Source organism: Saimiri boliviensis, chromosome 8 (assembly GCF_048565385.1).
Source record: "Saimiri boliviensis isolate mSaiBol1 chromosome 8, mSaiBol1.pri, whole genome shotgun sequence".
Classification (NCBI taxonomy): Eukaryota; Metazoa; Chordata; class Mammalia; order Primates; family Cebidae; genus Saimiri; species Saimiri boliviensis.
Genome location: NC_133456.1, coordinates 95,305,847 through 95,331,789, shown reverse-complemented (window position 1 = coordinate 95,331,789; position 25,943 = coordinate 95,305,847). Strand labels below are relative to the sequence as shown.

The window sequence follows — 25,943 nt, the reverse complement described above, 5'->3', positions numbered from 1 at the left end:
ATACCTTTTGCTATTTCACCCGTCTATTCTCGTAGGAAATGTGAATAATTCTTTCAGACATGGCTCATGATGACAGGGACCACTCTCATTTCAGCCTCAGAGGCAGACAAGAGGACTGCAAAGGACTCAGGTGTCGTCCCTGCTGACTGAAGAGGACTCCCATTTCCCCTCGAACCCAAATTCACAGCAAAAGTAGCTTTCTCATTGAAGAGCACACAACTTTTTCAAAATACACAGGTAAAGCACTTAAAGCGGGGACCGTTTTAGCTGTGTATTCTGAAAAACTTGTCTAGCTTTCAAAGCACGGAGAGTTTTAGCTGTGTATTTTCAAAAAGTTGTCTCTACCTGCCATAGCTCGTGAAGTAAAAACGAGTGATCTGTGTCCCCTTGAGTTGAGCATTCCTTTAGTAAGAAAGGATTAAGTTCTATATGAATTCTGGAAAACTGTTTCTCATCTTGTCAATCAACTGTCAGTTTTGTGTGTTAATTTCTAGGAGAGGTAATAGAGTCAATCCAAAACCAAAGGTGTATTCAAGTCCAGATTGACAAGTCAAATCAAGAAAGCAGGCACTGAGCTGGAAGAGGGATCTTTTCCCAGTGGGCCTTAAGGCCCACATAAATCCCTGTGAAGGAATCGGGAAACAGAGACAGAAAGGGACTCGCCTAAGGCTTGTCACTTGAAAGTGCCTGGCAGACTGACTGGCAGAGGGCTGGAAATCAAATCCAAATCTTCGGATGTGTAATTCCACAGGGTGCACCGCCTCCCCCAGGCTCAATGTGACACTTCAATGGCTTAACGAGAGCTTGACCGGATTTGATGTCAACATGAAAAGACATTAGATTCCATTGGACCTGTCTTTGGCCCATTGTCTCTAAGGAGAATGTGCCTGGTTCAGATTCTCACTTTGTTTCTCACCTGAGAGATGTGGCCTCAGTGGTCAATGGGAAATGAGCTGGTTTCAGTCACCACCCTCTCACTCATCATCAGGAAAAATTCCTTCAACCATACATTGATTGTGTTTTCAGGAGTGCTGGGTTTCATCCACGGTTCTGAGTAACATGCTAAAAGAAGAAAAAAGATTTGCTGCTCAGGAATGGAGACAGAAACACAGACAAAGACACACAAACACACACACACACACACACACACACACACAGTGACACAGAAAACACCCAAACACAGGCCGCACACACAACTGCTCATGTTCAGCAAAATACTTAGTAGTATGAGGTGGGCTTTGAACCCGTCCATGCTCCAAAGGAAGACACACCTTTTGCTATTTCACCAGTCTATTCTCCTAGGAAATGTGAATAATTTTTTCAGACATGGCTCTTGATGACAGGGACCACTCTCATTTCACCCTCAGAGACAGACAAGAGGACTGCAAAGGACTCAGGTGTCGTCCCTGCTGACTGAAGAGGACTCCCATGTACCCTCGAACCCAAAGTCACAGCAAAAGTAGCTTTCTCATTCAAGAGCACACAACATTTTCAAAATACACAGCTAAAGCACTTACATCTATACTAGATGTACGCTGTACATCTATACTAGATGTACATCTCTGTACGCTGTACATCTATACTAGATGTACGCTGTACATCTATACTAGATGTACATCTCTGCACGCTGTACATCTATACCAGATGTACATCGCTGCACGCTGAACATCTATACTAGATGTACATCTCTGTACGCTGTACATCTATACTAGATGTACGGTGTACATCTGTACTAGATGTTCATCTCTGTACGCTGTACATCTATACTAGATGTACGTCTCTGTACGCTGTACATCTCTACTAGATGTACGTCTCTGTACGCTGTACATCTCTACTAGATGTACGTCTCTGTACGCTGTACATCTATATTAGATGTACGTCTCTGTACGCTGTACATCTATACTAGATGTACGTCTCTGTACGCTGTACATCTATACTAGATGTATGCTGTACATCTATACTAGATGTACGTCTCTGTACGCTGTACATCTATACTAGGTGTACCTCTCTGTATGCTGTACATCTATACTAGATGTACGCTTTACATCTATACTAGATTTACGTCTCTGTACGCTGTACATCTATACTAGATGTACGTCTCTGTATGCTGCACATCTATACTAGATGTACGCTGCACATCTCTACTAGATGTACGTCTCTGTACGCTGTACATCTCTACTAGATGTACGTCTCCGTACGCTGTACATCTCTACTAGATGTACGTCTCTGTACGCTGTACATCAATACTAGATGTACGTCTCTGTACGCTGTACATCTATCCTAGATGTACATCTCTGTACGCTGTACATCTATATGAGATGTATGCTGTACATCTATACGAGATGTACATCTCTGTACGCTGTACATCTGTACTAGATGTATGCTGTACATCTGTACTAGATGTACATCTATGTACACTGTACATCTATACTAGATGTACATCTCTGTACGCTGTACATCTATACTAGATGTACGCTGTATATCTATACTAGATGTACATCTCTGTACGCTGTACACATATACTAGATGCACTCAGAGATTTCATCACCACCAAACCTGCTCTACAAGAACTCCTGAAAGAGGCTCTACACATATAAAGGAACAACCAGTACCAGCCACTCCAAAAACACACCAAATGGTAAAAAAGCAGCATCACAATCAAGAATCTGCATCAACTAACCAACAAAACAGCCAGGTAGCATCAAAATGACAGCATCAAATTCACACATAACAATACTATCCCTAAATGTCAATGGACTAAATGCCCCAATCAAAAGACACAGACTGGCAAATTGGATAAAAAGCCAAAACCCATCAGTGTGCTGTATCCAGGAAACCCATCTTACATGCAAGGATACACAAAGGCTCAAAATAAAGGGATGGAGGAAGATCTACCAAGCAAATGGAGAGCAAAAAAAGGCAGGAGTTGCAATTCTCATCTCTGATAAAATAGACTTTAAAGCAACAAAGATCAAAAGAGACAAAGAAGGACATTACATAATGGTAAAAGGATCACTGCAACAAGAAGAGCTAACGATCCTAAATATATATGCACCCAATACAGGAGCACCCAGATACATAAGGCAAGTTCTTAGTGACTTACAAAGAGACTTAGACTCCCACACAATAATAGTGGGAGACTTTAACACCCCATTGTCAATATTAGACAGATCAACCAGACAGAAAATCAACAAGGATATCCAGGACCTGAATACAGACCTGGAACAAGCAAACCTAATAGACATTTACAGAACTCTCCACCCCAAATCCACAGAATATACATTCTTCTCAGCACCACATCACACCTACTCTAAAATTGACCACATAATTGGCAATAAATCACTCCTCAGCAAATGCAAAAGAACAGAAATCATAACAAACAGTCTCTCAGACCACAGTGCAATCGAGTTAGAACTCAGAATGCAGAAACTAACTCAGAACCGCACAGCTTCATGGAAACTGAACAACTTGCTCTTGAATGTTGACTGGATAAACAATGAAATGAAGGCAGAAATAAAGATGTTCTTCGAAACCAATGAGAACGAAGACCCAACATACCAGAACCTCTGGGACACATTTAAAGCAGTCTCTAGAGGAAAATATATAGCAATGAGTGCCCACATGAGAAGAAAGGAGAGATCGAAAATTGACACCCTATCATCAAAATTGAAAGAGCTAGAGGAGCAAGATCAAAAAAACTCAAAACCTAGCAGAAGACAGGAAATAACTAAGATCAGAGCAGAACTGAAGGAAATAGAGACACAAAAAACTCTTCAAAAAATCAATAAATCCAGGAGCTGGATTTTTGAAAAGATCAACAAAATAGACAGACCACTAGCCAGATTAATAAAAAAGAAAAGAGAGAATAACCAAATTGATGCAATAAAAAACGATAAAGGGGATATCACCACAGATTCCACAGAAATCCAAACCATCATCAGAGATTATTACAAACAACTCTATGCACATAAACTAGTAAACCTGGAAGAAATGGATAAATTCCTGGACACCTGCAACCTCCCAAGCCTAAACCTGGAAGAAGCTGAAACCCTGAATAGACCAATAACATGGTCTGAAGTCGAGGCAGCAATAAAGAGCCTACCACCCAAAAAAAGCCCAGGTCCAGATGGGTTCACAGCTGAATTCTACCAGACATACAAGGAGGAGCTGATACCATTCCTTCTGAAACTATTCCAGACAATCCAAAAAGAGGGAATCCTTCCCAAATCATTTTACGAGACAAACATCATCCTGATACCAAAACCCGGCAGAGACTCAACAAGAAAAGAAAATTTCAGGCCAATATCCATGATGAACATAGATGCAAAAATCTTCAATAAAATACTGGCAAACCGATGGCAACAGCATATCAAAAAGCTCATCCACCATGATCAAGTGGGATTCATCCCGGGGATGCAAGGCTGGTTCAACATACGCAAGTCCATAAATGTAATTCACCACATAAACAGAACCAAAGACAAAAACCACATGATTATCTCGATTGATGCAGAGAAGGCTTTTGACAAAATTCAACAACCCTTTATGCTAAAAACCCTCAATAAACTAGGTATTGACGGAACGTATCTCAAAACAATAAAAGCTATTTATGACAAACCAACAGCCAATATCATACTGAATGGGCAAAAACTGGAAGCATTCCCTTTGAAATCTGGCACTAGACAAGGATGCCCTCTCTCACCACTCCTATTCAATATAGTACTGGAAATTCTAGCCAGAGCAATCAGGCAAGAAAAAGAAATAAAGGGTATCCAAATCGGAAAGGAGGAAATCAAATTGTCTCTATTTGCAGATGACATGATTGTATATCTGGAAGACCCCATCACCTCAGCCCAAAATCTCCTGAAACTGATAAACAACTTCAGCAAAGTCTTAGGATACAAAATCAACGTGCAAAAATCACAAGCATTCCTATACACCAGTAATAGACTTCAAGAGAGCCAAATCAAGAACGAACTGCCATTCACAATTGCTACAAAGAGAATAAAGTACCTAGGAATACAACTAACAAGGAACGTAAAGGACCTCTTCAAGGAGAACTACAAGCCATTGCTCAACGAAATAAGAAAGGATACAAACAGATGGAGAAATATTCCATGTTCATGGTTAGGAAGAATCAACATCGTGAAAATGGCCATACTGCCCAAAGTAATTTACAGATTCAACGCTATTCCCATCAAGCTACCAATGACCTTCTTCATAGAACTGGAAAAAAACACCTTAAACTTCATATGGAACCAAAAGAGAGCCCGCATAGCCAAGTCAATTCTAAGCAAAAAGAACAAAGCAGGAGGCATCACACTACCGGACTTCAAACTATACTACAAGGCTACAGTAATCAAAACAGCATGGTACTGGTACCAAAACAGAGATATAGACCAATGGAACAGAACAGAGGCCTCAGAGGAAATACAACATACCAACAACCATCTGATCTTCGACAAACCTGACAAAAACAAGCAATGGGGAAAGGACTTCCTGTTTAATAAATGGTGTTGGGAAAACTGGCTAGCCATGTGCAGAAAGCAGAAACAGGACCCCTTCCTGACACCTTACACCAAAATTAACTCCAGATGGATTAAAGACTTAAACATCAGACCTAATACCATAAAAACCTTACAAGAAAATCTAGGCAAAACCATTCAGGACATAGGTGTAGGCAAGGACTTCATGACCAAAACGCCAAAAGCAATGGCAACAAAAGCCAAAATAGACAAATGGGACCTAATCAAACTCCACAGCTTCTGCATGGCAAAAGAAACAGTCAGTAGAGTGAATCGGCAACCAACAGAATGGGAAAAAATTTTTGCAGTCTACCCATCTGACAAGGGGCTGATATCCAGAATTTACAAAGAACTAAAGCAGATCTACAAGAAAAAAACAAACAAGCCCATTCAAAAATGGGCGAAGGATATGAACAGATACTTTACAAAAGAAGACATACAGGAGGCCAACAAACATATGAAAAAATGCTCATCATCACTGGTCATCAGAGAAATGCAAATCAAAACCACATTGAGATACCATCTCACACCAGTTAGAATGGCGATCATTAAAAAATCGGGAAACGACAGATGCTGGAGAGGATGTGGAGAAATAGGAACACTTTTACACTGTTGGTGGGAATGTAAATTAATTCAACCATTGTGGAAGACAGTGTGGCGATTCCTCAAGGACCTAAAAATAGAAATCCCATTTGACCCAGCAATCCCATTACTGGGTATATATCCAAAGGATTATAAATCATTCTACTACAAGGACACGTGCACACGAATGTTCATTGCAGCACTGTTTACAATAGCAAAGACCTGGAACCAACCCAAATGCCCAACAATGATAGACTGGATAGGGAAAATGTGGTTCATATACACCATGGAATATTATGCAGCCATCAAAAACGATGAGTTCACGTCCTTTGTAGGGACATGGATGAACCTGGAAACCATCATTCTCAGCAAACTGACACAAGAGCAGAAAATCAAACACCGTATATTCTCGCTCATAGGCGGGTGTTGAACAATGAGAACACATGGACACAGGGAGGGGAGCACTACACACTGGGGTCCGTTGGGGGGAAATGGGGGAGGGGCGGGGAGGTGGGGAGGTGGGAAGAGATAGCATGGGGAGAAATGACAGATACAGGTGAGGGGACAGAAGGCAGCAAAGCACACTGCCATGTGTGTACCTATGCAGCAATCTTGCATGTTCATCACATGTACCCCCAAACCTAAAATGCAATAAAAAAATAAAAAAAAAGACATGTCGTATAGATATGAAATATATAAGACATGTCTTATAGATATGAAATATATAAATATATATAAAATATAAATATAAATATATATTATATATATATAATACATGTTTATATATTTATATATATAAATATATATATATTTGCAGTCAGCTCTTTCTTACAAGGAGATATGCTTTGCTAATATAAAATAATAATTTGTGGATAAGTCACTTGTGTTTTTCTCTGGAGTTACTTAACAATCCATGTGTCTCAACCCACAACTCTGTGACACAGAATTGCCCTGATGTAACTTAAGGAGCTAGTTGAAGAAAAAGTTTTCCATCTGCAAGTAATTCATACAGGTATCACCTTTATGCACAGCCTATAGCTCATGAGCCTTATACTCTGGTTTTTCATAGGATACTCACTGGGTTCTCCGAATGTGTCAGGGACAGGGGTAAGTGCTGGCAATATTTAGACACCTATGACAAGGCCCCTGCCCTAGAGAAGCCTATCCTTATGAGACATGTAGCCAGATACACATTCATAGCACAATATAGTAAGTATCATAGCCGACCTCGGTGCCAAGTTTGCCAAAATCCATTTATTTTTGGATTGACTTAACATGATCTCCCTAAATGATTATAACAAACTTATACCTTATGCACTGATACTTACTGATGTTTATATTCATTTGTTCATTGTTTATACCTGTAGAATTCATATATGGGCCACAGTAGATTATCTGTCTCACTAATTTATAGTCAATCCTTGATTTTCTGACCACCCCCACCCCCCAACAGCCCCAGATAACATTAACCAGTTTGTATTGCTCCACCGGTCATTAAAGACAGATAATCACTGTTTTTGATCACTTTCACATACATCTTCAAAGTATGATCTACCACAACTGAAGATACTTAAAACGATGTGAACAAATTTTGGAACATGATTCCAGGAGGTAAATTAGAAAGATGAAAATATACCTTAAAGAAGGCATGTGTAATCTCCCAAGGTATGCAAAGGAGAGAACAACTGTTAGTGTATAATATTGTCAATTTGATTTTAAGAATTTGGACTGAGCATGATGGCTAATGCCTGTAATCCCAACACTTTGGGAGGCCAAGGTGGGTGGATAAGGTGAGCTCAGGAGTTTGAAACCAGCCTGAGCAACATAGCAAAACTTCAACTCTACAAAAAATACAAAAATTAGCTAGATGTGATAGCATGCACCTGTACTCCCAGCTCCTTGGGAGACTGAGATGGGAGGATGGCTTGAGCCTAGGAGGTTGAGGCTGCAGTGAGCCACAATCATGCCACCCAGCCTGGGTGACAGAGCAAGACCCTGTCTCAAAAAAAAAAAAAAAAAATTCTGTAGGATAAGCTCACTTACCCTAAGGAAGGCACACACACACATTCTAAAAACTAATCTTGAAAATGTTCTAAATTGGATAGTGGTGATTGGTTGCACAATACTGTAAACACACTGAAAACCACTGATTTGTATTTATTTTATTTTAGATACAGGGTCTCACTCTGTCAGCCATGCTGGAGCACAGTGGTGCATTCATAGTTTATTGCAGCTTCAAACTCCTAGACTCAAGCCATCCTCCAACCTTAGCCTCCCGACTACGGGCACACATCATTGTGGCTAATTTTTCATTTATTTATTTATTTATTTTGAGAGACAGGATCTCAATTTGTTGCCCAGGCTGGTCTGAAACGCTTGGCCCACTTCAGCATCCCGAATTATTGGGTTAGAACATGATCCACCTTGCATGACCAGATTGTATACTTTAAATGGTTACTTTTACTGTATATAAATTACATCTCAATAAAGCTGTTAATTGAAAAAAAAATTAATCATTTTAAACCACAGGGTGCAGAGCAGAGGGAGATGGGAGTTAATGGCTTGAGTCCTGTGCTTTCATATACCTGGGGCAGAAAAAAAAATTTTATTATGCAAAGAAGTCTTATATTTGAAGAGTGTCCATAAATCGAATGGCTGCTGGCTAGCATCACTACATACCAGGAGCTGGGTTAAGACTCAGTTACTTTAATTTTCAAAGTAACTCTGTAAGGTGGGCTTTATCCCAAGCTTAAAGATGTGAGAAAAAAAGACAAGTTTGATAACTTTCCCAAGGCCATGCAGCTGATAATGGTTACAGCAAGCTTTAAATACTGGTCGCATTGCCCACAATGGTTCAGTCTTAGTTGTTAACTTGAAACCTAGTACCTTCCGGAAACCTGACTGAGGGCATTCACACATACTCTTATGAATTTCATGGCATTAGTTCTTCATGAAAGTCATACTATTCCTTAGTTAGAAGTCATTTTGAGGACATGAAAATATATTATCTCATATATGATCAAATTCAGCAAAATTAGGTTGCAGCCCAGGCATCTGGCATTTTAGCCATAACCTCAGGATTCTAATGTCAGCACATTTCAGAGCCCCTTATGAGAAAGGGTTGTCTAGATGGTAACTCCCAGAAAGCAGGGTGGCTATTCATTTTTGTGTGCATTGCCTGATTTCTTACTCTTAGTAGATGTTTGAGAAATATTGCATGAAAATAGTGAAAGCACAGCGAAGTGCGTGATTTTCATGGTCAATCAGGCTCACATCCTTACATAGAGACAGTTGTATTATTATATTAAACTCAGAATAAAGGTGCATATTTTAACCTTAACAAGAATATTCCATGTGATATTTTTAAAAATTCCATGCAGCTACTGATATATACATCTGGAGTTGAAAGAAACACCACATAAGGGTAACCAGGTCAGAAGAAGACATACCAACATAAGTACGGAAGGATAGTGAAGACACTAAGAAACTAGTTCATTACTAACTCTTGACATTTACTTTTAAATGTGGTTATAAAAGAAGACTCAGAACATTTGGCTGTGTCATGGCTAAAAATACATATTTTTTTCACTTCTCACTCTCTTCACCCTACCACCTCCTCTGAAACAAAAACAGAAAAAACAAGGATATACTGTGAGATGATAAAGAGAAAATGAGAATGCTGTCTATACCAGTAAATAGGGAACTGGATGCTCAGATGCCACAGGGACTCGTTTCTTCCTTCCCAAATCCAGGCCAAAGAACAATAGCTGGCTGGGTTCGGAGCAATCTTATTTCTCTCACTGCTCCAGAGAGGAAAGCCTGGTAGCCTGGTCTCCCGCCTCTGCCTCTGGCATGGTGTTTTCCTCTGCACTGTGCTTGCCTTCCGTAAATTAAAAAATGGCCTTGTGTAAATAAAAAGGGCTCACCCCTGTAATCCTGGTGCTCCCAGAGGTCAAGGCAGGGAGGACTGCTTGAAGCCAGAAGTTGGAGACTAGTCTGGGCAACACAGTGAAATTGCACCTTCACAAAATTTTCCCTAGCCAGCTGTGGTGGTATATGCCTGTTGTCCCAGTTATTTGGGAAGCTAAGGCAGAAGGATCACTCAAGCCCACAAGTTTGAAGCTGTAAAAAGATATGATTGCACCACTGTGCTCCAATCTGGGTGATGGAGTGAGACCTTATTTCTTTAGAGGAAAAAAAAAAGCATTCATTTTTCATTTGCTTTCCTCTGTTCAACTAAATAATCCAAGCCATTTAAAAAGGCATTTGTCTATAAAGGGCCTGGTGGCTCATGCCTGTAATTCCAACACCTTGGGAGGCCAAGGTGGGCAGATCACAAGGTCAGGAGATCGAGACCATTCTGGCCAACACGGTGAAACATCATCTGTACTAAAAATACAAAAAAATTAACCAGGTGCGGTGGTGTGCACCTGTAGTCCCAGCTACGCAGGAGGCTGCGGCAGGGGAATCACTTGAACCCAGGCGGCAGAGGATGTCGTGAGCCAAGATCATGCCACTGTACTACAGCCTGGGCGACAGAACAAGACTCCATCTCAAAAAAAAAAAAAAAAAAAAAAAAAAAAGGCACTGCAAACTGGATGGCTTAAGTATCAGAAATTATTCTTTCACAGTTCTGGAGGACTAAAGTCCAAAATCAAGGTGTCAGCAGGGTTAGTTCGAGAGGGCTGCAAGGGAAGGATCTATTCCAGGACTCTCTCCTTGGCTGCTAGGTAGCCATCTTCTCTCTATGTCTCTTTACCTTGTCTTGCCTCTATACAAGTCTATGTGTCCAATTTCTCCTTGTAATAAGGACTGCAGCCATACTGGAGTAGGGCCCATGCTAATGACCTTGTTTTAATTTGATTACGTCTGTAAGACTCTATCTCCCTATAAGGGTACTTTCTGAAGTGCTGGGGTTAGGACTTCAACATAAGGTTTTGGAGGTAGGGGGAACAGTTAAACTCATAAAACACATCAGAGCCCCTGTGCTCTTTGGAGGCATGCTGATGGTGTGAGATCTCATGAGGAGATGCTGATGTTAGGCTGTAGTAGAGAAAGGGTCCTGGCCCTCTGGTAGTGGTGTTTGGGCCCCGGTTTCTGCTGCCTAGCTGGCAGCTCTCATTGCTTGCACTATAAGCCCACTCTTCAGTTTCTGAAAGCTCTTCCATATATAACCAATAATATATTTTTTTTTTGGTTTAAGGAAGCTAAGTACGTTCTTGTGGCTTGCATGTAAGAACCCTGACTGATACTCAGATATGACATTAGAATCAGGATGGGAACTACTTGAACCTAAGTTTTGTGCCTTTCCACATTTGCTTGACCCCATCTGCCTGCTGGGCCCTGGCTGCTTGCTCAGTGGGGAGCCCCAGCTTCCCAGTCTCACCTTCTCTCTGCCACTATCTGAAGATGCTGCTTCTCTACAGGGTGAGGGCTGAGAGCTGGGCTTAGGCATGTCTGCTACAATGCCCACCTTATGGGAGCTGCAGGAGTTTGTGGCCCAGGCCCTGGTACAGGGCACCAACCCTTCCCAGTGATTGCAGTCTCAGATGAACCTTCTTGCCCCCTGGCTGGGGGCCTAGAAGATGGCTGCATTGCCACTGTTTAAAGGGCCAGGTAAATAGCCCACATTGAGGGAGAGTTGAATCCACAGAGAACCCACTTTGACCAGGGAGAGTCAGGAGATAAGCTCCTCTCTCTTCCTCCCATGACAATTTCAAAACGCAGTGGCACCACTTGGCCTGTCCAGAGAGTCCTGCGTGGCTGTGACAGGTGTGGTTTCTGTGGCACCCTGGCCAGTTTGGTTCATATCATCCCACATTGACTCCCCTTCCCTTCACCCTTCCAACTCTGGGATACAGTCTGACACCTTTAACTTGGCTGCAGGCTCTTATTTCTATGGGAACTCTGAAGGTTAAGAGCCTTATAGGAAGGCTTAGGTTTTGAATGTGGGAAGGGAAGAGAGGAAACCATTTCATCATACCCACATGTCCACAGAGCTCAACTTCCTTAATGTTCAAACACATAAATTGGCACAGACCAGGAAAAGTGAACAACAAAGCTGGGTATGTTATGAAAATGTCAATTATATCAGAGCCAAACAGATACCTGAGGCAGTCATCAAAGATGAGTCAGAACAGAAGCTGGAAAACGAAAGGGCTTTCAGCTGGATGAGCCATTTAATGGCAGCTGTGTAAATGGACACCAGGGCCACATGTGTCTATTTAGAGGGAATGGCTTACTCTCCCCATAATGATAGGTTCCTGAGCAGCAGGACAAAAAGAAGTTTTACCACTGTACAGTCACTTACTACTTGAGTGCTCCAGAGAGCTCCACTGTCTCTATTTAAAATGAGCTTGATGCCTACAGTTCAGACTGTAGTACTACACCAAAGAAATAATTAGATATACCACTTCCATGCAGCATTTATTTCAGCCCACAAATGATGATCAGTTAGGGTATTCAGGGATATGATAATATATTTATAAATTCTTATAGTTTCTTTTTTAAAAATAATTTTTCTAATTTGTATTATTATTATATTTTTGAGACAGAGTCTCACGCTGTCACCCGGGCTGGAGTGCAGTGGTATATTCTCAGCTAACTGCAATTTCCACCTCCTGGGTTCAAGCAATTCTCCTGCCTTAGTCTCTCAATTACCTGGGATTATAGGAGTGCACCATCATGCCCGGCTAATTTTTGTATTCTTAGAGAGATGGGGATCTCAACATGCTGGCCAGGCTGACCTCAAACAATTCAAATGCCTCAGCCTCCCAAAGCACTGGAATTACAGGCATGAGCCACTGTACCCAGCCTAGTTTCTTTTTAAAATGAGGTTTGACCGGTTTTCTAAAAATATTTAATAAAGAAAAAACTGGAGTTTGGGATAACTAAGGACAACAATATGGGAGATTCCAGAAGGAAAAACAGTCTAACTAACATCTGCTAGTCCTCGGGCAAATGATCTTGGGCAAATAACGAGGACTCTCTGGACCTCAGTTTCCTCATCTACAAAGTAGAAAATATAATAACCTCTAACTTGTTCTACGAATTAGGGGAGCTAGCGTGTGGGGAAAGCCTAGCACTGATTAGTGCTCATACATGTTAGTTATATTATCTTTATTGATCACTACAAATTATTGCTTCTGAAGAACAGCTTGGCAGTACACAAAAACACACTATCCTGCCTGTCTCTGTTCCTCACATTTCTGAAGGAGAACACAAGATTCTATGCCCCAAATTGGCTCAAGCCAACTCCTCTCTATTCCTTTTTTTCTTTCTTTCTCTCTCTCTCTCTCTTTTTTTTTTTTTTTTTTTTTTGGAGACAGAGTCTCACTCTGTCATCCAGGTTGGAATGTAGTGGCACAATCACAGCTCATGATACAGCCTTAAACTCCTACTCTCAAGCAATCCTCCTACATCGTCTCCTGAGTAGCTGAAACTATAAGCACATGCCATTATGCCTGTTTTGGTTTCATTTATTTTTATTTTTGTTTTTGGAGATGGAATCTTGCTCTGTTGCCCAGGCTAGAGTACAGTGGCACTCAGCTCACTGCAATCTCCATCTCCTGAGTTCAAGCAATTCTCCCTGTCTCAGCCTCCTGAGTAGCCAGGATTACAGGTGCCCACCATTATACCTGGCTAATTTTCATATTTTTGGTAGAGACAGGATTTTTCCATGTTGGCCATGCTGGTCTCAAACTCCTGACCTCAGGTGATCAACCTGCCTCCACCTCAGCCTCCCAAAGTGCTGGGATTACAGATGTGAGCCACTGCACCTGGCCTCTTTATTTTTAGAGACAGGGTCTGGCCATGTTGCCTAGGCTGGTTTCAAACTCCTGGCCTCAAGCAATCTTCCTGCCTTGACCTCTCAAAGCACTGAGATTACAGATAGGAGCCACTGTGCCTTGCCTAAACCAATTTCTTTTTTCTTTTCTTTTGTTTTCTTTTTTCTTTTTCTTTTTTTTTTCTTTCTTTTTTTTTTTTTTAGAGAGAGTCTCTCTCTGTTGCCCAGGCTAGAGTGCAGTAGCATGATCTCAGCTCGCTGCAACCTCTGCCTCCTGGGTTCAAGCAATTCTCCTGCCTCTGCCTCCCAAGTAGCTGGGACTACAGGCATGTACCACCATTCCCAGATAATTTTTTGCATTTTTAGTAGAGACGAGTTTTCATTGTTTTAGCCAGGATGGCCTTGATCTTTTGACCTCATGATCTGCCTGCTTCAGCCTCCCAAAGTGCTGGGATTGTAGGTGTGAGCCACCATGCCTGGCCAACCTATTTCTTTTTCTTTTTTTTTTTTTTGGGAGACGGAGTTTCGCTCTTGTTACCCAGGCTGGAGTACAATGGCGCGATCTCGGCTCACCGCAACCTCCGCCTCCTGGGTTCAAGCAATTCTCCTGCCTCAGCCTCCTGAGTAGCTGGGATTACAGGCACACACCACCATGCCCAGCTAATTTTTTTGTATTTTTAGTAGAGACGGGATTTCACCTTGTTGACCAGGATGGTCTCGATCTCTCGACCTTGTGATCCACCCGCCTCGGCCTCCCAAAGTGCTGGGATTACAGGCTTGAGCCACCGTGCCCGGCCCCAATTTCTTAATAGGAAGACATCCTCCTATGCCCTGAAGTGGAGATTGGGTCCCTAAGTTTTCCTTGAGCAAGGTAGGTTTCAAATTTTTGAGAGCATGGAAATCTCCTGGACTATGTATGCAAATTTCTAGGCCTCACCCTCAAAAGTCCTGATTTAGTAGGTCTGGAGTTTGGGACTGGGATATCACTGTTTTTCTCACATGTACACAGGTACACACATGGACATACACATGCCATGATTCTGAAGCAGGAGATAATTTGGGCCACATTTTCAGAAATATTCCCTGCAGGTCTCACTCATCCAGCCTTATGGTAAGTATATGCAAACAAACTGAGGTCATGAAAAGCATCTACAGTTCTTTTCCTCTGGACTGCAGGCATATTTAATTAGCCAGTGGCCACACTGATCTTATTTTAATATTAGCATAGGTGTAATGGCTTACATTTAGAGTGTACCTATATAAAGAAGTTATAACGAGGCAGTGCTTCCCAAAGTCGGCTGCATAGTAGATACACTTAGGTAACTTTCTGATGCACTGTCACTCTTCCATCTCTCTGGCCCATGCCCAAATCCAATTAGAAATGGGAAAAAGATACAAAGAGACATTTTACTGAAGAGGACATACAGATGGCAAATAAACACATGAACAGATGTTCAATATCATTCATTTTGATGGAAACGTAAACTAAACCACAATGAAGTTTCACCACATACCTACAGAGTGGCTAAAATAAAACATAGTGACAATACCAAATGTTTGCAAGAATGTAGAGAAATTGGATCTCTCATTGCTGGTGGAGATGAAAAATGGTACAGCCACTCTGGAAAAAAGTTTGATGGTTTCTTTATAAACTAAACATATAATTAACATATGATCCAACAACTGCACTTCTGGCATTTGTGCCAGAGAAATAAAAACATTAATATTCCCACACAGAAACTTTTTTTTTTTTTTTTTTTTTTGAGACGGAGTTTTGCTCTTGTTACCCAGGCTGGAGTGCAATGGCATGATCTCAGCTCACCACAACCTCCGCCTCCTGGGTTTAGGCAATTCTCCTGCCTCAGCCTCCTGAGTAGTTGGGATTACAGGCACGCGCTACCATGCACAGCTAATTTTTTGTATTTTTAGTAGAGACGGGGTTTCACTATGTTGACCGGGATGGTCTCGATCTCTTGACCTCGTGATCCACCTGCCTCGGCCTCCCAAAGTGCTGGGATTACAGGCTTCAGCCACTGCGCCCGGCTACAAAAACTTTTTATAAATTTTTGAGACAGAGTCTTGCTCTGTCATCCAGGCTACAGTACAGTAATGTGATTGCGGCTCACTCTAGCCTTGACCTCCTGGGCTCAAGCGATCCTCCCACCTCAGTCTCCTGAGTAGCTAGAACCACAGATGTATTCCACCATGCCTGGCTAATTTTTTTTTTTTTTTTTGTAGAGATAGGGTTTGCTATGTTGCCTAGACTGGTCACACAAAAACGTTTATACTTTTTTAAAAATTTGTAATAGCCCCAAGGTATAGTACATTTGTACCAGCAATAAAAAAGAATTAACTATTGATTTATACAACTTAGATGGATCTTAGGTGCATCATGCTGAGTGAAAAAAGGCAATCTCAAAAGGGTACACACTGTACGACTCCATTTACTTTTTTAGAGACAAAGCCTCACTCTGTTGCTCAGGCTGGAGTGCAGTGGTGCAATCTTAGCTCACTGTAACCTCCACCTCCTGGGTTCAAGTGATTTTCATGCTTCAGCCCCCTAAGTAGTTGGAACTACAGGCGCATGACACCACACCTCACTAATTTTGGGGTATTTTTAGTAGACATAGCATTTTGACATGTTGGCCAGGCTGGTCTCAAACTCCTGACCTCAAATAATCTACCCATCTTGGCCTCCCAAAGTACTAGAATTACATACGTGAGCCATCGCACCTGGCTGACTCCATTTATTTAACATTCCTGAAATGACAAAATTATCAAGATCAATGTTAGTCAGGAGTTAGGGATAGTAGAGAGAAGGTGGGTGATACCATAAAGGCATGTCTTCGTGATGATGAAATAGTTCTGTATCATAATTGCAATGCTGGTTATATGAATCTACACATGTGATAAAGTGGCAGAGAACTATACACACATATTGTATTGAGGTCAGTTTCCTAGTGTGAGATGTAGCCATTAGGGAAAACTTTGCAACTTCCTGTGGATTTTTATTATTTTTTTTAAACGAAAAGATCCTGATGTCCAGGCCACTCCCAGACCAATGAAATCAGAGTCTCTGAGGGTGGAGTCCACACATCAGCAAGTGGCCCTGGTGATGACTAAGTGCAGCCAAGCTGCAGTCTATTATAAGGCAGTTCATAGATGCTGCTGCTGCTACCATTTCATCTGCTGAGTATCATACTCAGTAGAAACAGCTGTCCAAGGTACAGCCCTGCAGGGCTTTGAGTGTTAATGTTGGGTACATAGTGATGAGACTTTTTAAAGCGTTGAAATGGGGCCAACTGATATTACCTAAGGAACGTAAGTACCATTCATATTACCTAAGAAACCTAAGTACCATTCAGTGTATGAGTGTAAGCCCTGTCAATGGGGGAGGGGTGAGTGAGGGAAGCATATGATGTTGAACTAGGCTAATGGGTTTAATTTCCTTTTGTTTTCCTAAATTACTTGGCAAATAGAAAAAGCTCCCTTGGTCTTTTGTTTAAAGTTCATGACAGATTACTTGAGTGTTTGTAAACATCTGCCAAACACACTGATGGGCTCTCACACAAAGATTTTGGAGAGACAGACTGATTTCCTTTGGTTACTATAACCGATTTTTTTTTTTTTTTGGTTACTACAATTCATTTTATCTCTATAATTTTCTTCTCTGTTATATTAAACAAATAAAAACTGTGGCACAAAAATAAAGTGATGATGTTTTAGGAAAACATATATATTTGTTTTTCTATCTTCAGCCAAAACATCTAAGAAATGATAATTAAAATAACAGAAAACTTTTTGCACTGGCTAATTGTTTTCCTGTTTTTAGCCTTCATTTCTTTTTTGCTGTTTTATTGCCAGAGCTTCATATATTTTCAGAGATTCATGTGCATAATGGTTTTAAATATTTTCCAAAATGAACTTCTCCAGCTGAATCTCAGAGAAGAAAGCTTTGTTAATGGCAACAAGTCACTTAAGATGAATACAAAGCTTTCCGGCTGATTGTTGGTGATTTCATACCAACTATTAGGTTGGTGCAAAAGTAATTGTGGTTTTGCCATTTAAAAGCAATTATTTCTGTGCTAACCTAATACCAAAACATCTCATGTCAAACTATGGTCCATTTCTATTATGTTTCCCAGGCAATTAAATTGGTACATAATATTTTTTCATAGATTTTCAGTTTATAATATGTAGTGAAGTTAAATAATTGTCTAGGATAGCAATGCTTATTATGATATTACTTAAATATTTATGAAAAGTAAACTTTGATCTGTCATTTCACTCACAGCTGCTTAAGGCTGGTGAAAGATGAGATCCTAAATCTCACAGCTGGAGGCCTATATTTTGATCTTTATATAAGATTTAATGAAATTCACAGTGATATTTCTGCTCATTTTTTAAAATACATTCTCAAACAAGTAGGAGTTCAAAATCTGTAAGTGAGGGTCTATTAAATTATTTGATATAAAGAGGGGTCTATATACTTCATAATAATTAGTCATAACAAATGCTATGGGCATTTATTGAGCATCTGTGTGTAGATATGTTATAGCAGATATTTTCTGTTAACCTGATATTAATGCATGTCTTTACACCCAACCCTCCAAGGGATACTGTGGGAAGTAGAAAAGTTCCTCTTCAAAGTTTACTTTCTTAAGAAAAATCTTAAGTGTTAAAAATAATACTTTGTTTTAAACACTTTCTTTAAAGCCTTCTTGCTTTTTGTTAGTAGCTCTTTGTTAAGTTCTATCCTATGTGGCTGCTAGACATGCTTACAGGCATCTAGTACATTCTATGTCCCTGTACTTTAACCAAGGTATCTGTGCTGTGCATGCTCACAGGCATGTCCCAGTGTGCAGCCTATCCCCCTTCTTTATTTGGACTTCCTTTTTGTTCTCCTTTGCTTTTACCTGTTTAGAAAAATTTTAAGTTGTTAGCCAATTGGGTTTTAGTTTAGATTGTGAGGTGTGGCTCCAACCAGTGGAGATCACAGCAGTAAGGACAACCCCAAATGCATAAGGGATAAATATGCCTGCTTCTCCTTTGTTTGTTGTACTTTCATGGCAAGATTGCTAACGGGTACCCTTTCTGTAGGAAGTAAAAAAAATTGCTTTGCTGAGAGATCCTTTGTCCCAGTACTGACTTCTCTGCAGCACTGAAAATTTACATATAACAAATACTATACAAATGCTTTAACATCAGGCATTTGTTGAAAAATAGCAGAGATTTTAAAGAATGGCACTGAGAAAGTCTTGTCACATTTTTACGGAAATCCATTCTGGAAGCATTTCTTTCCATTATATGTCTTGTCTATTCATAATGAAAGCCCTTTATCACAGCCTCAATTTTTGTTAGTATTTTAACATTAAAGAAGAACTTAGCCAGTGCAATGACAATATGATAAAAATGATTCTTCTTGCTTATCACTCATCTTGTCTCATTAAGCCACTTACCCCCAAAGAAGTTTGAGATTTCTTAGGAGCAAGATAGAATTCTTAGGATTCAGCCTTTCTGAGCCAGTGGCAGGATACTTGCTCTCAAAGAGGCTGTGTATGTAGGTGCTGGAAGGATTAGGTCTCCATGAGGGATAAGAAGGGCAGCTGGCTGGGCGTGGTGGCTCAAGCCCGTAATCCCAGCACTTTGGGAGGCCGAGGCGGGTGGATCACGAGGTCAAGAGATCGAGACCATCCTGGTCAACATGGTGAAACCCCGTCTCTACTAAAAATACAAAAATTAGCTGGGCATGGTGGCACATGCCTGTAATCCCAACTACTCAGGAGGCTGAGGCAGGAGAATTGCCTGAACCCAGGAGACGGAAGTTGCAGTGAGCCGAGATCTCGCCACTGCACTCCAGCCTGGGTAACAAGAGCAAACTCCATCTCAAAAAAAAAAAAAAAAAAAAGAAGGGCAGCTGAAAATAAATTCAGAATTCTGCCTCTGTTGCAGCAAAACTCTCCATTCGCTTCCACATCTTTTCTCAGGACCTGCTTACATAACTGTAGTTAACCTATATGTGTAAGTGTGATTAAAAAGACTGACATAGCCTGGCAGTCTTCCCTGTGCTATGCACCCAAGATCATAGCCCTTGGGCCTGAAGCGTTGGTGGTGGGCTCTGGCTCTGTGTGGCACAGGTCAGTCTGGCCTGCCTGCTACTTACTCAGTAGTTATGCCCAAGGAGAAGCAAGCCATGACTGTCAGGCAAGTTGCTGCACTCTGAGCACAGAAACATCAAGGGTACATAATGACTACTAATGCAAAAATAGAAAAGCTGCTGCAATTAAGAAGCAGCAAAGCAATGTTTTTCTTATTTCTGGAGAGACTGAAAATTTCTGTGCCCCTAAAATTGCTATGCTGAAATTCTTACCCCTAAGGTAATGATATTAGGAGGTTAGGCCTCTGGGAGATGATTAAGTCTGGAGGGTGAGGCTCTCATGAATGGAATTTGTGCCCTTGTCAAAGAGGTCCCTGAGAGCTGCCTAGCTCCTTCCACTAAATAGAATGTGGGCTCTCAACACACACTGAATGTGTCTTGACCCTGGCTTTTTACCTCCATAACTGTGAGAAGTAAATTTCCTTCGTTTACAAGCCACATAATTTATGGCATTTCATTATAGCCACCCAAATGGACTAAGAACAACAAATAAAAGAGTGGTAAACAGAAATGCATTCAACTGTCTACTCTGTCTACTCAAGAACTAAGCCTTCTTGGTTAGAGGGAATCAGAAACTTGAGGTAGTCATCTAAAGAAATGTGGTAAAATTCCACTGAAATGAGTACTGCTTCAGGACGTGATATAATAAAGTATAATTCTATACTGGACAGTGAAGTTACTGGTTGGTAAAGTTTGTCTTCTTCTTATCTTTCTCATCCTATGTGCCCAGGGCCAGCAGTGTCCATGAAATAGGCAGAATTTCAGGGAAAGGAGAATTTGCCCATCTGTGACTGGTACACAACATGTCCGTTTACCAAATCACTGCTAGATAGGCATTGAGATTCAACCAATAACAACAATAATAGCTAACACTTACATGATACTATGTGGTAGGTACCAGTCTAAGTACTTTCAGTATATTAATACTTCTAATAATCATTACATCCTAAGAGGTAGGTACTATTATCTTCTGTTAACAGAGAAGAAAACAGAGGCACAGTTAGCACCACTAAGTGATGAACTCTGGATTTTTACCCAGGCATCCTGGCTGCAGAGTCCTACCTTGACTATGCTATACTGCCTTTTAGATGGAATGTAAATAAGGTACCACTTCTGCCCTTGAAGTGCCCTGGTCCAGTAGGGCAATCAGTCATTTATTCATTTGTTCCTTCCTTTCTTGCTGCAATGTTCATTAAGCACCTCCTCTATGTCAATAGCTTGGTATATCCCTCACCCCCATAGAGCTTACAGACATACAGGCTGTCATAAAATGTGGCAAATGCAAGACAGAGACACGTACAGACTATTTATTATGGGACCCCCAACTAGTAGCAATTAACATAGTCTTAGGGGTTAGGGAGAGCTTCCTAAATAAAGTGATACATGTGTTTTGTTTTGTTTTGAGACAGAGTTTTCCTCTGTCACCTAGGCTGGAGTACAGTGATGCTATCTTGGCTCATTGCAACCTCTGACTCACAAGTTCAAGCGACTCTAGTGCCTCAGTCTCCTGAGTAGTTGGGATTACAAGCATACACCATGAGGCCCAACTAATTTTTTGTATTTTTAGTAGAAACAGGGTTTCATCACGTTGGCTAGGCTGGCCTGGAATTCCTGGCCTCAGGTGATTTGCCCACCTTGGACTCCCAGAGTCCTGGGATTACAGGCAAGAGCTACCACACCTGGCCTTGAGCTTCTTTTCTAAGAATGAATTACACATCTCCTGTTTAAAATAACACAACTCCTGGGAGACTTACTGTTAAGTTGGATTCGTTATTTTCCAACCATTTGGGTGAAGTTTCCTTTCCTGATGAGCAGGTTCTGATGAATAGTGGTGAGAAAGGAACATTGTTGGTGTTGGGCAGCTGGGGCCAGTGAGAGGGGTCCCCCTAGATGGAGGAAGGTGGTGGAAGCTTCTGAAGGGCAGGCTTGCCTTGCTTCCCAATTCCCCCTTTCTTTATATTCCCGGGCCCAATGCTAGATAGATCCATTCAGGCTCAACTGCCCTGAGAATGGCTGAAGCTCCGCAATGACTATGTTCCTTGCTCTTATATTCTAGATCAATGTCTTAGTTCCTCATGGAGAAAAACTGCTGTTTTGAACGTGTATGTGCTCATTTTATAACTAATTTTTAATACCATATTTTGAGTCTGTAATTATCCTTTTGAAATCCTTTTGGGTTTTTAGAATTCTGTTTTATTGCAAAAGTTGCTTCTGAAATCATTTGTATGTAATTTCAAGCTGTCTCTGGGTTGAGGATTTAGGCTTCCAGGAGGACTTCTATTTCATGAAGAGAAATCACGACAGCTAAGTAATCTGTGTGTGATCCTTCTACCGAGAGAGGACAGAAAAGGTGTTTTCTCCCTTACACAAAGAGAACATGTGGGTTGTTCTGTGGGATTTACGTTCTTTGTATTCTTAGAGGAGATCCAAACAGATTTTTATATAGCAGGAGGATCTGACAGAAAGTTAGATAGTGTTTAAGTACAAGAAAAGAAAAGGAAGCAAGGTAAAGGGATACAGATGAATGGGGTGTAGTTTTTGGTGGTGTAGCCAAGGAAGTGGTTTCTAAGGAGGTAACCTTTAAGCAGAGTCCTGTGTGAAGTGAGAGAGCAAGTCACTGTCGAGATGAGGGGGAGGGGAGAGAGCCAGACAGACGGTGGATGTGGGGCAGTGCTGGCTCAGGCGTTTGGCTGTGCAGCTTGCGGGGAGTCACTATTAGAGGAAGGCACATTCTGTGTAGCTCTGCCTGAAGAGAGAAGCTGTTTTCTCTCAGAGATGGAACATGTTAGCTGGTTGCCATGACTTCTTCATTGTGCAACAGCTTCCAGCAACCAGGCAACTACTTGTGAATAATGCCTGCAGCAGGCAGCAAAACATGGTAGGATCAGAGCAGGGCTTGGGGCCAGCTTCCCCATCCCTGAACCAGGGTAAGGGCTAGCTTTGGTGAGGGTCAAAGGCAGGAAGAACCACGCCAGGGTAATGTAAATGGTGATGCGTTAGGCCCCAGGTGTTATTATCCCAGAGGTTTCAACCACACCCTGTGCTAGGCAACCAGCCATGAAGACAACCGGCAAGGTCAAAAGCAGCTGATTATTTGGAGGCCCTGGACTGCATCCCTCCTCTGAGGCAAGGAGACAATTTAAAACTGTGAAGGACACGAGTATTTGAGAATACCTTTTCTCCCTGGTCACACACCTCACTTGCTATTCTACCTGGCAACGCCTTTCATTCTCCCACTACTCTTACGTGGAACACCCACTCTTTTTTGCCAGTTGGGAATGCTCTGAGTGTTTGTGTACACAGCCTGCTCAATTCTCATACTGTTTCCTTCCCTCTCTCCTGGTGAGGCTCTGCTAGTGTAATGAGCGATGCACACACAGCAGTCAGGATGAAGCACCTACACCCCACAAGGGCATGCAGCTTAGCTTAGCAAGGCTCCTCACTGTGATGCTCAGTGTGGTCCTGAGTCTGGGTAATCTATGTGTCCAGACAGCCCTCCCCATCTAACTAAAATAATATCTAAGAGTCCTTTAACTCAGAGCTTTGTAGAAATTAGAAAGATTTTGTTGGAAATGACGCTTAGAAATGAAAGCTATATACATTTACTATAAAGATATGTGCATAAAACCAAATCCAGGAGTTTCAGTAGTCATATTATACATTTCCAGGTATTTCTTACCAGGGAGCTGGAAAGGACTCTTCCCTGGACAGAGCTAAGATGAGGGCTTCTTAATCCTGGTAGTTCATTAGAATCATCTGGACTGCTTCAAAAATCATGAATGCCCAGTCCCACCTGAGATCAGCTCTCTGGGGCAGGGGTACACACACCTGTATTGAAAACGACTCTCAGATGCGTCTACTGCAAGGGCAGGTGAGAACCCCTGGACGAGATGAGCCAACCAGGCTGTGAAATGAAGAGTGGGTAATGCAGCTTTTGGCACCTGGAATATGGAAATAGAAGAAAAAAATGAAATAGCATCCACAAGCTTTATTCTCTATCACTTGGCCTACCTAAATGTTAATTATGTGAGTCAGTACCACTCAAAACCTATTTAGAACTATAACCCATGATAAACTCTCAGTTTCCTCAGTAGCCACTGTCTATGTACCTGGCCACAGGCCCTCACACTGCCCATTGACACTTTGCTGGCTCTTCTCAAGCCTTCACCGCCAGATAAACTTACCTCCTAATTCACTAGGAAAATAGAGGCCTCCAAGTTCCCCACCTGTACACAATGCCATCTCTCTCTACCTACAGTCACCTCCTCACCTCTAGGCTCAGGGGAAGAGGGGTCCCTTACCTTTCTTCAAAGTCACTCCTTCCAAGAGTCCTCCAAGTTCATTTCCTGCCTCTTCACCTCTTCACTAACTAGGCTTCTTTCTTCTCTTTCTTTTTAGACTCTACCTATACACTCTGCCTTTCCTAGCATACAAAACATTCCGTTCTGCCTTCTTAAAACAAAACAAAGCAATCCATCACAGTCACAGGTCCTCCAAGTTCTTTCCCCTTTTCTGACTTCTAGCCCCATCACTCCACTGAAACCGCCCTTATCAAATATACCACGTGCCAGTTTCTTGCTAAATCCAGTGCTTCACAGCAGATAGCAGGGATCAGCACTTGCCCCCAAAGACCTGGGTCCTGCCCGGCCCGGCAGCATCATCTCCTTGCACGCGCTTGCCCCCTTGTGGTTGTGTTTCCTGCTCACGCTGCCCGAAGCTCTCTTCCGTTTCCCTAAGCCACTTCTCTTTCCTCTCTGTGCCTCTGCTTGTGCTCTTCCCCCTGCCTGTAATGCTCCTTCCCACATTCTTCATTCCTGAATTACACATGTCTTGGCTCAGGTGTCTCCCTATTCTCTTTGGAGAGAGAGAGAGAGAGTTATTTCTAATTGACTTATGAAAATCACCTGGTGTTTTTACTGAAAATCAGATGTCCGTGCCACTGCGCTCCAGCCTGGGAAACAGAGGGTGACTCCATCTCAGAAAAGAATGGAAGAAAGAAAGAGAGAGAAAGAAAGAAAAAGAGAAAGAAGAAAATAAAATAAAATGCAGATTTCTAGGCCCACCCCTACTTGGGGAATCAGAATCTCCAGGGCAAGGTCTCATCCCTATGCATCACATGTGTTTTGAGACCTTATTATCTCCTGGGAGGTTGGTCTATGAGTTATGGCTGGCAAAGCCAATTACCTGTTGAAAGAGAAACACCGTGCTGGCTAAACTGGAGAAACTGGGGCAGCTGAACAACATCTGAGATCAAGGCAAAACAAAATGCTTAGTAAATCTTCCCATCATGAGTGAAGTTCTTGGCTGGCCCGCCTCATTTTTTCCAGAGTGGGATTTCCTCAAATGAAATATTAGCATTTCGCACAAGGTACACAGGGGAAGGGAGAGGGGAGTTGTGTAGTCCTGGTAGCACTCTTCTATCTCCCAGTGCTGCCATGGAATCCCAACACTGTGGCTCAAGTTCCAGGGCATCTGGTTGAGTAGGGTCATTTACCTTCAGAGAGACTGAGCACAGGGCTCCATCTCCAGGTCACAGAAAGTTTACGATGTGGCCATGGATATCTCCCTCATTGCTTCATTAATGCTCAGTGACCCTAATGACATCTTGATAAAAAGGCAGGATTTTAAGTATGTAGTTTCTCTTGTCCCTACCAAGTGAAACCATATGGCCCTCAGCCACCGGGGATAGAATATAGGTTGGAGGTTAAAGCAGGGATAGAATATAGGTTGGAGGTTAAAGCAGGATTCATTTATCCAAGTTGGGGTCAAGAAATGGAAGCTGAAGTGAAGAAGGGAGATGGTAGCCTCCGTTTTTAGGGACATCTGCATACAGTAAACTGTCATTAAAGCACCAGACTTATCCTGGTCAGTGCTTCTCTCAGAGGGACCCAGCCCA

General features: G+C 41.8%; 1 long non-coding RNA gene across 1 annotated transcript; it reads right to left on the bottom strand.

Moving 5' to 3' along the window:
- Positions 1-893: 893 nt before the first annotated feature.
- LOC141585276 (uncharacterized) lies at positions 894-25,025 on the bottom strand. The gene is made up of 3 exons (XR_012518676.1): positions 24,952-25,025; positions 23,876-23,988; positions 894-1,062 (listed from the first exon to the last, which is right to left on the bottom strand). It is a non-coding gene; the product is annotated as an uncharacterized LOC141585276 (long non-coding RNA).
- Between the last annotated feature and the right edge of the window lie 918 nt (positions 25,026-25,943).